Here is a 17,688-nt window from a genome sequence, read left to right as displayed (position 1 = left end):
AATGTTACATAAATGGAATCACACACTCTATCATCTTTCGTTACCGGCATTGTTTTTCCATCAGTGTCATTTCCTCGAGGGTCATGCAGGTTGCTGGCTGTATCGATAGTTCGCCCCCCTCTGTTGCTGGGCAGCATCGTGTGCTAGGGAAGTCCTGCAGTTTAACTCTTCACGCCCCACAGCATGTTGGCGTTACCCCCCCCCCCAACCGTTTCAAGGGAGGAAACGAACTTGCCTGGGGTCGCACAGCTAGGAAGGGGCACTTAATATACGTTTAGTAATAAGCACCCAATAGATGTTGATTGTACCAAGCTCAACTCATTGAGGACACGTCACGCTCTTCTCTGGCGTGTTGCACCGAGCAGGTGCTCCGTAGAGGCTTGCCAGTGAGCACGCGGAGATGACATCTTACATTGACACAGGCAGCAGCCACGTTGAACGTATCCCTGTGCCTAGGCATTCGCGAGAGAGGCGGTAAGTCCCTCTCCGTGTCTTAACAGAAGCGCACTTTCGGTGTTTCTGAGCATCTCAGAAAAGGAAAACTGGGGCAGTAAACACGATCATATACAGGCTGGCACTTCGCTGCCTAAAGTGCCCAAAGCCATTTGTTCCAAATTAATATAAGCCACACTTGCGCGGTTATTTTGCATCGAATTTGCAGGTTGCTCATTTTAGCACAATGCGGAGAAACCCTCCCGGGCTCCTGCTTCTTCCCACCACTGCCCTCACCGCCGTTCCCTGGGCCAGGCAGTGCTGCTCCTGGGTCAGGTTGTGCTGGGGCCGCCCGCAGAAATAGCGGGCTGGGTCCTGAACGTGCCACCTGAAGCTGAAAAGCCCGCCAGGCCGTTTTCGCCTGTAGAAGAGGAGCCGAGTTATTGCCACTCGGCAGGGGCCTCCGGAGGCTTAATTAAGGAGGATTTGTGGAGCTGTTGGAAGTCCTCAACCTCAGGTGTGGAGAGCCAAATGCGATTAAGTGATTGGAAAGGAACCACAAGTCGGACTAGTGTCGCTCGTGGGCACGGTGCCCAGGAGATGGGCTTGCTTAAGCACCCCTGCCGTCCCCCTGTTGGGAGAGGTGAGGTCGCAGGGAGCCCGCCGCAGCCTCCAGCAACACATTGGACATAAGGGGGGTGTCCGGACTGGGATTCTCACAGAGAATGTTGGGGAAACGTGTCCCAGAGCCTCCAAGGGAACCTGTGGTTTTATTCCAATCAAGGCCTTACCAAGGGTCGTGGGTTAGAGAGTCACATAAAGAGGGGTAGGTGCTGCCCTCCAGGAACTGCTAATTGGTTGACCTAGCCTCAAAGCAATTAAGAAATCATTAAACGCCAAACTAAATTGTACCGGCCCTAAAGCCAGTGGTAGTTGGTGGAAATGACAGACCGTGTTAATTGGAGAAAGTGTCCTGGAGGAGGTGAGACGCATGCCCGAGCCGAAGAATAAGCCTGCCACCCCGGTGACTCAGACTCGGGGAGGAACTGTTGGCGGAAAGCAAATATGGAGCTAGGGGGACATTTACAAAGAGGCATAAAATAGGACTTCAAAGTAACTTTGACCTCTCGGCAGGCCATCTGGGATTGTGTCCTCAGACCCCCAGGAATGCATGACTACTCTCTGTTGTCGAAGGCACTTGGAAGGAAGAGCCGAAAAAGAGTTGACCCACGGTCAGGGGTAGTTGGGGTGGCAGAGGGTCTGCTGGGTAAAGGGCAAGTGGAGAAACGAGGCCAAGGTGTGTGTGATTCAGGACCCGTGTTCTAAGGACTCAGGTGGAGGTTCAGTACTGCAGGGAACTGAAGGGGGAGACGTTACCCCTGACATGGTGACGGGGGTAGAGCTGCCAAGGGGACAGGTGGCTACATGAGGCCATAAGGAGAGGTGGCCGTGGAAGAGTGGGGAGAAGCTGGCCCCAGACGGAAGGTGAGCGCTGGAGGCACAGGCTCCCAGGAGAGAGCTCCCAGAAGGAAGGGATTTAGCCATGTGGGGTGATTCTGGCCAGAGGTCCAGAGCGCCTCACCGAGGAACACTCTGGGTGGCGCTTAGCTGGGAGATTGAGAAGCAGCTCATGGGAGTATCTGCAGGAGGCTCCGTGTTTAGAGGGAGTAACAGACAGAAGAGGCATTGTGATGGTGGTTTTCAAAGGAGGGGAGACGGTAAGTGAAGGACTAGGTCTCCCGAGGTCGGGGGTTGGGAAGAGGGTGGTGTTTCCAGGGAGGAAACCTCTCTCCCACGGCAGAGGGAAGCAAGAAGGAGGGGGCAGCGAGGAGGTGGGCACAGGAGGTCACGTCTGCCCAGTGCACCAGCCCCACGAGGCCAGCCAGGTCATCTCTGCGGAGGACAGGGTGCGGATGGGAGCACAGCGAGCAGCAGCTATAGAAAAGGGCTCTGCAATGCGTGCCAGGGCGCCAGCGGGAGAGGAAGGAACGGATTGCAGCAGAGAGGGCGGCTGACGCTAGAATCCTGAATCTATAATCGGGCTGGGCTGCCGGCTTCCGTACTCCTGCAATGCTTGGGGAGGAGAGGACCCGAGGCGGGTGGGGAGAACTGCAAAGTTTCTCATTGAGACGGGGCAGCCGTGGCCTGTTTCCCACACTGCCCAGCCTTCTGCAGAGCGCGCCTCCCAGCCTGGCCTCCTCCTGTGCACAGCCCCGCGAGGAAGTCCGTTCGCCTGGCCTTGCTGTCTGGGGAGCTCTCCACTTCTCAGAGCTTGAGGCCATTTCTTCTTGGCCTGACTTATCAATGGGCCCCGTTCTAAAAGAGTCCCATTTGCCCTCCACGGCTCTCTCTGCGCTGTTCTCATTTTTCTCCCCTCCTCGATCTTGCAGCCGCAGCTTAATAGCCTGCAAGAGGGTCAGACTGGGAAGATGAATGCCAGCCTGTGGGGGACTGCGTCCTGCCTCTCCATTAGGGAGGTGATGGAAGGCGGGAAACAGAGAATGGAGAAGCCAAGGAGACAAATAGGCACAAGGAGCAGCTTGCAGGATAATCCAGACTGTTGCCACGCGTGCTTGGTGTGTGCTGTGATGAGCTCAGTGCCACTGATTTGCTCGTCTAATTAGGTCTGACTTCAAGAATGCTGGTTGCATTTCCCAGAGCAGAGTAGGCAGTGAGAAGAAACCAGGATGGGCGAAGAATGTTTGCTGGAAAGAAGCCACCAAGCGAATAATCCTCTAGGGCACACATGAGCAGAATGGAGGGTCCATGACGGCTGCCACTGTAAGACTTGACCCACCGGAGCAGTCCACATGCCACAGGTCACCCCAGAACGTAGCTCCTTAAGAAGCGTGTTCCTCGCATGTTGTGGGTCGACCCCTTAATGGTCATGTTAACTGGGTGGGGCTCAGGGCAGCAATCCAGTGTGCTATCCCAGTCCCTACCCGTACCTTGCTGATGTGCCCCAGGTCCATGGGCTGATGTGTCTGGGTGCTCTTTGCCAAAGTGCCAGGGGCCACTGCTCTGCCCCCACCCCCACCCCCGCCGACATCGGCTGATGCTGCCTTTGCACCTTTGGCATCAGCTAGTTCATGGTCCAAGTGAAGGACGAAGGGGAGGGCCTCTGAGGCGAAGCACCCGAGATGGAAGGGACCTCCCAAAAGGCTTCTGGAAATGATCCAGTTGAGCAAACATGGGTTCTGGTCTCCGCTCTGGCCTTGGCGTCCTGTGTTATCTCGAGCAGCTCACCGAAGCTTCCAGGGCCTCCACGCCCCTGCTAATGTCAGCTTTCCATCTCAGTCCCTAAATGGGGGAGGTTTGGAAAACCAGTTTCCAGTTATCATGAAACCAAGCTGTGCCCTAGGCACTGGGATTCCCAGACCCCCCCAGATGACTTCTGACAGGTCTGGGCTATTTCTCTTAGGGTCCAGACAAAGGGCAGTGGCAAATTTTGAGCCATCTGACCTATGTTGAAGGCCTCATTCCCAGCTATTTATCAGTTGTTTGACCTTGAGCAGATTATCCTTTCCCTGAAGGTCACTTTTTCATCCATAAGACTCATACCTGTCTAACACAAGATGTTTGCGAAAATCTAATAAGATAATGTGTGAGAAAGCGTTTTTGCAAATTCTTACATCTGCTGTCACTCGTAGAGGTTGAGAGGGTGGGGTAGCAGGGAACAGGGAAAGATCGAGGGGCTTGAGTCCTACGGACCAGAGTTCCCCGTCCAGCTGTTTGGGAGTCTGTGGCCTGGAGTTGGTGAACGTGTCTTCCTCTTGGTTTCATCTTCTGTAAGGCGGACATAAGTAAGCCAGGTCAGGGAACTATCGTGAGGGTCAGGTGACATGGTGTTTGTAAAGAGTCAGGCACAGGATAAATGCTCCCCAAATGTGGCTCCCCTTCCTGTATCTCAGCCTTCCCAGGTCTTCAAGTCAAGGTCAGCTCCAAAGACATCCTTTGCCTCTGTTTTCAGGCATTCAGCCTGTCCTGGCGTTTAGCTGTGGAAATCCCACCCCGTCTGCAGCCTCCCCAGGGTCTCCCCTTTAGCCACCTGTTCTTCCGGGCTTGGATTCCTTCTTCCGGTCAAGGCACAGGTGCTTGCTGAGGAATGCACGACTGCACATACCCAGTCCCCAGCCCCTGTCGAGGCAGTGGGCCGTCCATGGTGCTTCACCTCTGCTTCCTGAGCCACTGCAGTTCTGAGGGTGCCCGGGGGCCGGGAGAGGGGAGAGGGGTCCTTGCTCAGGATAATGCTTCTCCCTGATGAGGAGGTGCACTCCCTGTCCTGATCCTTTTTTTTTTTTTTAAGATTTTATTTATTTGAGGGAGAGTGAGCAAGCGAGACACAGAGAGAGAGAGAGAGAGAACAAGCAGGGGGAGAGGGAGAAGCAGACTCCCCACTGAGCAGGGAGCCTGATGCAGGGCTCGATCCCATGACCCTGGGATTGATCATGACCTGAGCCGAAGGCAGACGCTTCACGGACTGAGCCACCCCGGCACCCCTGTCCTGAATCTTCTTGGCCCAGAGAGCTGCCCCGCCTTTCCCACAACTGCTTCCTCTATGCTGCCGTGTGGCCAACCTCTTACCCTCCCTGCCAAGGGCGTCTGGGAGTCCTTAACCACCCAGCCACCCCTCATGGCTCCCAGCAGGATGGCATTTAGGCCATTTGACTGGGCAGATGCCCAAGCCCCTGTGTCATCTTGTCTGTGGAGCGCCTGTCTCCAATCACCCTGGGGGGGGGGGGGAATGTGACCAACGCGCATTCCCAGACAGCTCTCCAGACCAGCTAAACGGATTCCAGGGCAGCTGGCACTCTGCGTTTTCTTTCTCATGCACAGTAACATTTGAAAACCACTGGTGTCTCTTTTTTTCTCATTTTTATTGGAGTGGAACCCATATAGCGAAGTACGCAGATCGTTAAGTGTGCAGCGTGATGCGTTTGTACACGGGGTTTGCGATACCCCCGTGTGACCGCAGCAGAAACCACCACCACCCCGCCCCGAAGGCTCCCTCACACACCCTTATGTTCAGCTAACACCTGGAGAGGTGGCCGCTAGTCACAGTTCCAGCAACATGGGTTAGTTTCACTGTTTCGGAATTTCATACGATTGGAGTACTTTACTTCTTTCACTCAGTGTTATTTCATCCTACCTAAGCCTAAAAGCCCAAACAACTTCTCTTCCATTCCCTGCACTTACCTTTCCCCTGATAGGTAGGTAGGCAGGCCTGCAGATAGATAGGAACAAATGAAAAAAAGAAAGAAAACCGATTTTTCCAGGTCCTCACCTTAAACCCCTCTTGTTGCAGCTTCCCCTCTGTCCTCCCCTCCCCCAGCCTCGTGGAGATCACGTTTGGCCACCGGCCTTCAAGCATTAGTACTCCTGCGGCCACGGAGGACCGAGGCCCGTTCCCCTGCCAGTCTCTCTGTCAGCTGCTGGGGCCCCTCATTTGCCGTGTGCGGACTGCCAGAGAGTCCAAGCACATTCCAGATGAAATTGGCCAATTTAAGGTACAAATGAAAAGACAAATGAGATGGAAATTGCCCAGAACAAGCCTACTTCTCATCAGGAGGTATCAGTCCTGACATGCTGAGCGAAGCCCCCTCTTCCGGCCTTTCCTGCAGCCGAGGTCAGACAGGCTTCCGGGCCGTGGGAAACCCCATCCCCTTCACACCCGGCCAGGCAGAGCAGCAGCCCGGGAGGCTTTGTGGGGCAGCTTGCGGAGTGTGGGGGGCATATGGGGGGACAGGAGAGGACACAAAGCAGAAACAGAAATGGGACAATATAGAAAGAGGGTCTGTCATTCCAAAAAGAAGGGAAACAAATACTTCGAGCATCTGCTATGTGCCAGGCCCTGAGCTGGGTGTTCAGACTGCAAAGACGGACAAAACTTGCCCTTAAGGGGCTCCCGGCCCAGGAGAAGGAGAGAGAGAGAAAAGAAGGCATGAGGAGGACAGAGAAGGCAGGACACATGGAGGGCAGTGGGTGCACACAGCTGGAAAGGAGGAGCGAGAGCATGCCCCATCCCCACCCCGGGCAAGCCAAGGCCATTTCAGGGATGTTCTAGAGCGGTAGATACAAAGCAGGGAGGAAGGCACTGGAAGGAGGAGCAGCTGGGCCTGCCTCTCACCCCTGCACCAGGGAGGGACAACCATGAGAGCAGCCTGGAGAGAGAGACCTCACAAACAGCTAATTGGTTCTTGGTAAAGTGACAAGGAGTGAGCTTCCCGAGCTAGTGAATGGGATGAAACAATAAGCAAACTATTTGGATGGGGATGTATTCCATATTGTGTAAAGAGGAGTCAAAAACGCAAGAGTTCTCAATCCCTGGGTGTCATGCACTTTCTGAGTCCAGGGGGTTGCAGAGAGGCAGCGCATGCAAATTTGTTTTCGTATGGATCCAAGCTAAACACAATTTTCGTAATATAATAATAATAATAAAAATAATAGCAAACACTTATAAAGCACTTACCATGAGCCAGGCTGTTCTAAGCACTTAACTTGTATTAATTCATTTGCATAGTAAATATGTGGGGGGAAGGGGAATACTATTACATTTCAAAGCCAAACACAAGTGACTTTTGAATTATCTATCTCCTCTGACCCCAGCCCAATATGCGCACACACACACACACACACACACACACACACACACGAAGAAAGCTGACCACTAAAAGCTCTGAGCCCACTCTCTCTCGCTTGGGTGACCATGACGCTGAAGTCCTGGGGGACTAGGTTTGGAAGCAGCTCCAGGGGCACTCGAATGTTCCAGATCTTGAGCCAGAGGGTCACCCTCTCCCTCCCCATCCTCGTCCTCATACTCTGAGCTGAGGTGCTCCAAGCGAGGCCCCACCCTGGGTGCTCAGGGAGAGAGGGACCCAGGAGACGTCCTGAAGGCGATGGCTGGTCATGAGGGTGAGCGTGGCCCTCTCTCTAAGGACTGCTCTCCGCCCATCATCAGAGCCAGAATCCACATGCGTCACACCATTGTGGATGGCACTAAGCCTGATTGTCACCAGGGAACTAGTTTCCATAGCGACAGAGGTACACCAGACCCTTGACATCTTGAGGGATCCATCACAGCCCTTCATGGATCCATGGAGTGGACACTGCCATGTAATTTTCCCCATAAAAGGCAGCCAGGTAAGACTGAGAGCTGCAGTGGGGTGGCTAGCGAGGGCAGAGTCATCAAACTCAGCTCGCCGGGACATTTCTCGGGATCAGGCTCCCGGCCCGTGTAGCTCAACACGACACGCTGTCTCGCGTCATGTAGGGTTTGCCTGTTACAGGAGAAATCAGTTTATGAGCAAGCCGACCATGCCAACCGTCTTCTGCTTTTCAAACGACAAAGCAAAGAGGGACTTTGATTAAACAGGGTAGACTGAACGCATCCGTGTTCCCGTCTGCTACCACACCCACATAGAGCGAAGGAGTGAAAACATGCAGGCCCACAAGGGCAAGGGAGAGGAGGGCACAGCCAATCAGCAACGCCTATACAATTTTGCGAGTTGAGAAGCTAACTGACTTGGGTTGATAGAGAAACCCCTGGAGACCCCGATGGAGGAACAAATGAGAAATGGGCAGATTCTTGCCTTAGAACCACAGAAAGGCTCAGAAATTGGTGACATCTGAAAATGGGGTATAGAGTAGGGCCCAAAGCAGGAGGGTGATCCCTGGGGGATTCCTCACCCCATTTCACCACAGACGCTGTCCCTGATTTACCCTAACAGCCCCCTGGGGAGAACCTTATTCATCAGGGCACTAACCCCAACAAGCACTGGCTTGGGGACTTGGGGACATGTATGGGTGGAGATGAGACACTATATTGAAAACTGGGGATTTGCTGCAAGTTTGCAAGACAGTGGGGGAGCCTCTTGCCCATTTCCTCTTGCTGGCTTTAGAAATGCTGGCGGCCAGGCAAATGGCCACATCTGGGGGTTCCCCCGAAACCACTCCCCCCCCCCCCCGGGGTGAGACTAGCAGTTAACAGGCTCTGACCATGTAAGCAGAGCTTCTGGGCACCTTCGAAATGCCTCACTCGTCAATGTGAACTGGCGGCCAAGGATTACTAGATTTTTGAGGAAAGCGTCAAATATTAAAAACAAGCATAAGCCAAAGTAAACAGAAAACAACTTGAAGAAGCAAGTCCTATGCAAGCAGCTGAAGAAAACAGAAACACCACCACCACCACCCTGGACATCCTCAGGGAGAGGAGAGGATTTGATGCCCTCAGAACATCCCAGGGGTCTTTTTAAAATTTTGAGAAATAATTCACATACCATAAAATTCACCCTTTTAAAATATACAGTTTAGTGGTTTTCCATCTATTTACAAGGCTGTACACCCATCACCACTACCTAATTCCAGAACATTTTCATCATCCGCAAAAGAAACCTCATACCCGTAAACAGTCCCTCCCCACTCTCCTCCCCCAGCCCCTGGCAACCGCTAATCTACCTTCTGTCTCCGGACCTTCGCCTGTTCTAGACATTTCATGAGTGGCCTTTGTGACAGGTTCTTGCACTCGGCGTCGTGTTTTCAAGTCACATTCGTGCCGTGGCACGGATCAACACTTCGTGTCTTCTTACGGCTGAACTATACTGCATTGTATGGCTGTTTCCCATGTGTTTCATCCATTTATCACTCGATGGACATTTGGAGGATTTTTGTTTTTTAAGGAAAATGTGGAGAACAAGACTGAGCTCTTATGAGTTGAACATATATATATTCTGCTTCCTTAAATGAAAATGATTATTTCCAAATTGCAAGGATCCACTAGGCGCCCAGCACAATGAGTGAAAATAGACCCTCTCAAAGACACATTTTGAAATTTCAGAACAGCAGGGATAAAGAGAAGATTCTACAACCATCTAGGAAGAAAGACACAGGCCTTAGGGTAGCAGCAGACTTCTCCCCAGTACCCTGGAAGCAGGCAGATAGTGGGGAAAAAATGCCTTCAAACCTGCGAGGGAAAGTTATTTTTAATCTAAAATTGTATTTCTAGTCAACCTGTCAATTAATTATGGAGAACAATTAAAGACATTTTGAAACATGCAGATTTTCAAGAAACTCACTTCTTTTTCCAAAATAACTAAAGGGTGTGCTGCACCAAAATGAGAAGGGTGACCTGAACCCAGGGAGAGAGACCAGCAGAGTATTTACCACCATAGGAGAAAGCATGGAAGGACACGCACCAACAGAGCAGTGGGTAGCGCGAGGCGGTGGAAGAGGAGATCGCTGGGGGCGCAGCCCGGGCGGCTCAGTCTCTTGAGCATCCCAAGTCTTGATTCGGCTCAGGTCGTGATCTCAAGGTTGTGAGATCGAGTCCTGCATTGGGCTCTGCGCGGAGCATGGAGCCTGCTTAAGATTCTCTCCCTCTGCCCCATCCCATCCCCTCCACCCACCCCATGTACTCTCTCTCTCAAAAAAAAAAAAAAAATACGGTTTACATTTTCTCCATATGTTTTTCCATATTTCCTAATTTTTCAATAATAATGCTGTATTGTACCCAAATTACTGTCTGTTTGTTGGCAGATAGGGATACAGAGCGCCCGAGGTGGGAGCGGTGCCGGGAAAAGACTTGCTGTTCTGAGGGCCAGCAGGCTGCTCTCACCACCGCTGCCCTGCACTGCCAGCACCCCGGACACCTCTCCCAGCTCCCGGCCCGCATCAGATCTGAGTGTCTGTCTGCGGCGCTAGGCTGAGAGCAGCCCCAGGACAGAGCAGGGTCTCGTTCATCTCATTTATCCCCAGCGCCTTGCAGAGAGCAGGCACAAGATCTGTGCTTCAGTGAATGTAGGGAGGGAGGGAGGAAAAAAGAAAGGCAGGAAAGAGAAAACCTCCACCAAAGGTAGACCACAGACTGAATGAGACCCCCGCCCCCTGCCCCGGGTCGGGATGCCGTCAAGTTTTTATAGACCTCCTGGCTGGGAAGTCAGGGTGGCTAGTGATCAAGGCAAGTGACCAGCCTTGGGCTTCCCTCAGGGCTCCCCAACCTGGGGCCAGAGGAGCCGACTCCTAGAGGGGATCATCCCTCCAACATAGGACTTCAGAGTTGAGAGGGACTAGCTTTCACGTGGCTGAGTACTTTCACCTTGCGTATCAGAGCCAGAAGCCCGGAGTTCCAGTATGACCTTGTACAAGTCACTTCCCTGCTCTGGGCCTCAGTTTCTTCCCTTGTAAAATAAGGAAGATGAGGCGGACGTGCAGCTGCCTTCCACCTCTGACCTTCCCAAGCTCTACAACATCCCAGGAAACAGAGAACCAGCTCACCTGGCTTGGGTGGGGAAGCCGCTCCAGGCACAGAGCCCCAGTCGAGGGTAGAAGGTGGGGGGAAGGCTTCGCCTCCCAGCCAGCTCTTTCCATGGGCGCCAGCAGCTTCTGAAACGGATACGGGTGCAGAACAGCCTGAGGCCTGTTTTTCCCCCCAGGAGGCAGACACCGGCCTGGGACAGTAAGTGTGCCCCCAGCTGCCTGGGTCAGATTCACCTGCTTGGGAACAAGTTCACCCTGCAGTTTCCTGGGCTCAGCGACCAGAGGAGTGGGATGGGCATTTGCACGTTCACACCCGCTCCAGGTGATCCTGGGGGCATGTGGATTTGAGAAATGTCGGATTAAGGGGCCTGGAATTTGGGAGAGGAGGTTCAGTGCTCATAATCGAAATAACTACCATTTCTCCAGTACCTGCTCCATGAGGGGCACTTTTTGACATCTCTACTCTTTACAACAACCGCCCTGTAAAGTAGGTATCATTACTGCAATTGTACAGAAGAGAAAACTGAGACCCAGAGCAATTAACTTGCCAAACATCACGCAGCTAACCAGACAAAGAGCCAAAACTGTGAACTCCGGTCCTTTGCTCCTCCGACAGGTAACCCGGGCACCTTGATATGCGCCTAAACAGCCGCTTCCTGCCCGCCTCCGGCGTTTGGAGGGGGAGGGGGCACGTAAGTAAATGCAGAGCTGCCCTGCAGGGAAGGAGCAGGAGCCGAGCCAGCGGGAGGCCCACTGCCCATCTCTGCTTTTCCCTGTCCCTCTCCCTCTTGGGCGTGAGGCGCCCACAACCTCCGTCTTCCCTCCTTCCCAGCCTCCTGTTGTCTCCCTAATTAAAGCTGCCTGGAATCCTTCCCCCTGCTGCGAGCGGCTGGCTGTGCGCTGGCCCGCAGCCCGCTGGGGAGGGCGGCCGTGGCACCTGGTACCCTAACACCGGGAGACACCTGGGCACCGAGGGAGGCCAGCTGGGGAAGGGGGTGGAGCAGGGTAACAGGTAGCAAGCAGTCATTCGGAAGCCCCGCGTTGGGCAGGAGGGGGGTGCCAGGAGCTCTCACCCGCCCCCAACACGCCTTAGCCAGAACTGCCAGGTCCCCCTTCTAAAGAGTTTTCTGAGTGAGATTCCCCATCGTCCTGTCACCTGCTCCCGTATTAGACTCTGTGGCGGTTCCCCTGAGAGGCGCCCACCTCAGAGCCTTTGCTGCCTGTTCCCTCTGCGTCACAGTGACCAACCATCTGGCCTGCCGGAACTGGAGCGGGTTTTGGGGGGATTCAGGATTTAAATGTTAACTCTAGGAAATGGGGAGGAATGAGTCACCTGACCCTGCCTCCTCCTCATTCAGGTCTCTATCCACACGTTGTCCCCTCCTCAAAGAGGCCTTCCCTGGCCGCTCAGAGGAAAATGGTACCACGTCTACCCTAACTCAGTGTTTAGTTCCGGAACTTGTTTCCTATTATTGCCATACGTTTATCGTAAATTTAGCAGCTTAGAAACAACACCGACGTGGCATCTCACAGTTCTATAGGTCAAAAGTCCGTCTGGGTTGGCTCGCTGGTTTCTCAGGCCAAAATCCAGTGTCTGCTCTGGAGAGAACTGCTTCCGAGTTCACTCAGGTGGCTGGTGGAATTCTGTTCTCTGAGGTTACAGGACGAGGTCCCTGTTTCCTCGCTGGCTCTCAGCTCCTAGAGGCCTCTCCTTCGTCCCTGTGTGTACATCTCAGAACCAGCAACAGGATGTGAAATGCTTGACTGCTTGGGACCCGTCTTCTGCTTCCCCCTGGAGAAAGGTCTCTACTTTTCAGGGCTCATGCGATTGGATTTCTCCCATCCAGATAATCCAGGACACTCTCTAATCTTGAGCTCCTTAAACTTAATTGCATCTGCACTGTTCCTTTTGCTGTGTTAAGGGTAACAAATCCGACAGGTTCCAGGGATGAGGGCGTGGACGTCTTTGGAGGGCCACGCTGCTTCCCGTGTTCCTTCAGAGTCCTTGGCCCTACCTGATGTCATATTTACTTACATGTTGTCCGTCCTGCTCCACTATCATAAGCTCCATGAGAGAAGGGATTGTGTCTGTGTCATTCACGACAGTGTTCCTAATGCTCCTTAAACTGGCACACAGTAGGCCATTGGTGTTTGTTGAATGAATGAATGTTGCAAGGGCTGTTGAATGCTCAGGAGAAATGAGAACTTCTGGCAAGTGGAAGGAGGCTTCCCAGAGCCCAGCCCTCAGCGGTCGGAATGCGCGGTTAGGCAAAGAGACACCTGAAGGCTAGAGCGCCCCCTCCTGGCAGCTGGGCTGGAAGCCCTGAGCACTGCAGGCTTCTGAGCCACTGTACCTCCTGACCAGCTGCTTCCCCAGCCCTGCCTTTCTGACATGTTCTCCCCTCCTTCCCCCGGGACCCCCCAGACCCTCAGTCTCTCCCTGCTGGAGGATCCCAAAGGGCGGAAACCCGAGGCTGGGTGGCTGCCCTGAGGATGGTGAAGAGGTGGAGGACCAGTCCAGGAAGAGGCCGAGATTGCCATGCCTCGTCTGGGTTCAAAGCCAATCCACCTGGGACTTCAAACAATTAATTTCCCCAATCTGCAAAACGATCAGCTTCAGAGGGAAAACAATTAGCCCACTGCAAATTGTAATTGTCATCTCACTCCTGATTTTAATTTGGACTAATGAGGGCTAAGTGATTCTGGCTTCCTCCTCCCCCCCACACTACCCTGTGGCCCTGGGTCCTCACCTCCGGCTGGGTGACACTTAATCCTTAGCTGCCCACCTTGCACCGTGCCTGTGGCCGAGGGACGTTTTTGGGCTGGCCTGGGGCTGTGGCTGGGCTGAGCAGGAGAAAGCAGGTGCTGGCAGGGGGGAGGGAAGAAGAGAGTGCCTCCCGCCCACAGGGGAGCTGCCTGTTTACAAGGCTCCTAGGCAATCAAAGTTTTATTGAACAGAATTGACTACTGGCTCACTCCTCTGTCACAGCCAGTTAACTCTGGCTGCACAGTCTCCGGGGACCCACTTCCAGGAGCGTCCGGCTGCCTCCCTTGGGCCAAGGCGCCTCTGCCTCGCCTTGCTCTTCCCCACGCACCCCACTGCTCTGGTGCAGCGAGGGTGCGATTCTCTGCAGCTGGAGAGGGCTCACAGGCCCACCACCTGCTCGTCATGGGGGTCGAGTGGGTGGTCTAATGCCGATTCCCAGTAAGCAGACAAAGGCCTAGAGGGGGAAGGGACTTGCTCTAAGTCACACAGAGGTCTGTCCTGCTTTGTTATTATTGCTGAAACCCACCCTCCCTCCCCGGACACTTCCTTCCTCTCATGCCCCAGGTTTGGCACCCAGCATAATGCCTGGCGTACTGCAGATGCAGGAAAGAAGGAAGAATGCGAAGTCCCGAGTCCTAGTCTGTGTCCTCCTACCACACCTGTCCCCGCCCTTAGCCTCAGCTCTGGTTAAGCTGGTTTCACTCACTCATTCACACATCATTCATTCTTTGTTCCCTGCTGTCGCAGTGCACTGGGAGCCATACCAGGGGCTGGGAGCCAGAGACCAGTGAGACCCAGCCTGCCCTCAAGGGCCTCACTAGTCTAGCGGTTCAGCCCTGGGCCCCAAGCCCTCAGTAGATGGCTCTTCAGGGAGAACTGACCCCCCAGGTCCTGAGCAGCAGCTGGCAAGGGAATCAGCCCTAGCTCCTGGCTTCTGCCCCGGCTGGGGGGCAGCCCTCAGCTCGCCCACGTCTTTGAGTAAGTTTGGAGTCGGGAATTGGGAGCTCTCGTCCCGGCTTTCTCCTTGGTTTGCTCTGTAGCCTCACACACATCCCTTGCCTGGGCTCCCCTATCCCGAAGCCAGGGCCCTGGGCTCTGCAGCCTTACCTCTGGGGCCTGGGCCTCTGACAGAACCTTCCCCCGCCTCACACACTAGTGGAGGCACGGTCCAGGCCTGCCGCCACCGCCCGGTCGCCCGGAATCCCTGGGCCTCCCCTTCCTCATCTGCAGAGTGGGGAAGGTGGTGACAAGAGTGTGCTGCGTGCTCTCAACTCCACACAGGCGCAAGTGCTCACAGAGCAGAGAACAAGCCCAAGTCCCCACGTGACCCCAGGAGGAAACCCCGCCATGGCACGTAGGTGGGTGGCGTGGGCGTGCCCTGACGGTCCCAGCTGCCCCTGGGAGCCACGCTTCAACCCACTGGAGGCAGGTGGGGAGGGAGAAGGCACACGGAACTGGGAACTGGGAACTGGGAGAGGAAGGGCTTTCCAGTCTCTGAGCCTCAGCTTCTTGGAGCCGCTGGACTGGGTCATGTCTCAGGCTGCTCACCCTGGCGCCCCCAACCCCGCAGGGCAGACTCCTGCGACAGTGAGGGCAGCTTGTGCGAGCTCGCAGCGTCGTCTATGCCCAACGGGCCCCTTTTGCTGTGCCCTGGGGGAAGGCTGTGCTTCTCCAACGTTCTCCTTCTCTTTACATTTTCTCCATCATCTCCCCCTCCTCTCGTACACCCCCAGGCCTTGACCCATCCAGTTCCAGCCCCTCTGTCTGCCCCACGGCTTTGGTGGCTTTAGCGGGGCCACCTGCCTCGAATTCCTCCCCTCCCTACGCTGCCCCCACCCCTGCTGCAGCTCCACACCTCCCTCCCGCCGTTCCTTGGCCTGGCCCGAGGGCGGGGTGTTGGGAGGTCAGGTCCACAGCCTCCATACCGGGTGCGCTCACAGGGAGCTGAGAACCCAGCGTCATAACGCCTATCTCTTGTCACCAAAGAACTCGTCGCTCCAGTGTGGCTGCCGCCTCATGGCGGGCGTTCCTACGGCAACCCCTGCAGCGTGAGCGTGACCTCCAAGTGTCCAGGTGTGCGGTCACCCCCCCAGCTTTCCCTCCCCTCATAATGCACACCTGGTCTTGCACTTCTGCTCCAACATCTCACCGCCAGCTGCTGAGGGGGTCGAAGGAAAGGCAGCCTGCTCTGTGGAGGAGTGGGCTGGGATGGGCGGCGAGGGTTAGAAGCCCTCCTCAGGGTCACTAGACCTGGGATCTCCCTCGGGGGCTATCGAAGAACACCTCCAGAGTGTGTTAAGCACAAAGGTTCCTGGGTCTGACCTCAGAGAGACCAGTGCTGGGAGCCTGGGGTGGATTCCAGGAATCTTCATGATTGACGGGCGCTCTGGCTGCGTGTTTATGGCTCAGGGGGACCATGGACCACCCTCTGTGAAACATTCGTCTGGATCCACCCAGAGGAGCTCTTGTCTCGTGCCCTTTCAGGCCTTGGAGTCAGAGAGCGAAACCATCAGCTCCCCGCTCTGGCCCTGTCAGAGGCCCCGAGGACTGGCTGACCCTAGGTTTTCCATGTCCTGCCTTGCTCTCCCCTGGTAATCCTGACCTGTGTCCCCAAGGCACTGGCTGAAGAGTGGAAGCCACCAGAGAGGACAGGGGCTGGTTGGGGGAGGCAGCTGGGAGCAGGGGCAATCTCTATGGGAAGGATCTTTCTTTCCTCTGGGATAAGGCAGTGCTGTCCTGTACCTGGCGGGAGGTTTTAAGGCCTCTCTCGCGCGCTCTGTAGACACACCTGTGATCGGAGCACTTCGAATTCTTCGCCTGGGCTCACTCAGCCGGTCACAGCCCCAGGTGTCGGATACAGATGCTATGGGAGCCCCTGTGCTACGCACAGCCCCTGGTTGGTTTCAGACCCCACCCCAGAGGGCAGTGGTGTCTTTGCCGGAAGGCACGAGCACATCCTGTCACCTTAGGACGCACGGGAGCACCAGTGCTGCCCCCCTCCCCGGGCCACTACGGCTGCTTGCCCCTCAGAATGACCCAGGTGAGGAAACAGGCTCCCGGGGTGAGGTAATGCATATTAAGAGTCTAACTTTCGGGAGGACTCAAGGCACATACCCCAATCCTTTCATTTTACAGTCGAGAAAACAGAGGTCTACACAGGGTAGTGGTTTCCCAGATTCTCACAGAGAGCAGAAGACCGAAGCGTGCAGCTAATCAGTGATGAGGCTAGAAGAGCATTCAGTCCTGGCCCTCAGGAACCGGGGGCGGGGGCATCCGTGTAGCTGGTGTCAGGTCACGTGTGTCCCACACATCCCGTAATTCTGTCCTCACACCAACCTCCCGAGAACACACTACCACAATTTCACATTTGACGAGATGAGGAAGTTGGGACTTGGACAGATCAGACGACTCAACCAAGAATCCTTGAGTAAGGGGTGGAGGTGGGATTGAACCAAAGTCTTCTGACCCAGTCCGTGCTAACGCTATTGAGTAGAACTATAATGCAAACCATATGTGTGATTTTAATATTCCCGGAGCCACAAGTAACAAGTAACAGGTGAAATTAATACCATTATTTAACCCACTATATCCCCAAAATGCTCATTTCAAAATTTAATCAGCGTAACTTATGAATGAGGTGTTTTGCCTTCTTTGTCCACATTGAGTCTTCTCAGGCTGGTGTGCATTTGCATGTAGAGCGCATGTCACTTTGGCCACATTCCCAAAGCCGGATGACCACATATGGGGGCCGCCATATTGGACAGGGTGACTCAGCGTAAAACTGGGAGCCATCTCCCCTGGCTCTGCTGCCCCTGACTTCCTGCTGTCCTCAGGAAGCAGCCCCTCCCTTCCTCCGGGTTCTCTCCAGATTGTGCTCTTCTTCCCTTCCCTCTCATCCGCCGTTCTTCCAGTACGCCTCCTGTCTCATTCATCCCCTCTCCCCCCTTAGCTCTCTCCTGGAGAAGGCCTTGTTGTCAGACAAGAAACCTTTAAATAGGTGAGACAAAGGTGACAAATGTCCCTCATTTACATTCAGGTTCTCTCTGGCATTTTTGGCCCCGTTGAATGGCACCTCTATCAAAACATCTCATTTGGAAATGTCAGAGTGGCCTTTGATAAGTCATCAGTCACCCTGATGGCGGCTGACAGACGGGTAACGGTGTGGTGGCATCTAATACACTGCAAAATGCGTCTTTCGCAATCGCGTAGTATTTTATTTATTCAACGTGGCATGAAAT

This window comes from Ursus maritimus, unplaced genomic scaffold (assembly GCF_017311325.1).
Source record: "Ursus maritimus isolate PB19 unplaced genomic scaffold, ASM1731132v1 scaffold_2, whole genome shotgun sequence".
In the NCBI taxonomy this organism is placed as follows: Eukaryota; Metazoa; Chordata; class Mammalia; order Carnivora; family Ursidae; genus Ursus; species Ursus maritimus.
Note: the sequence above shows the minus strand (reverse complement) of the source record.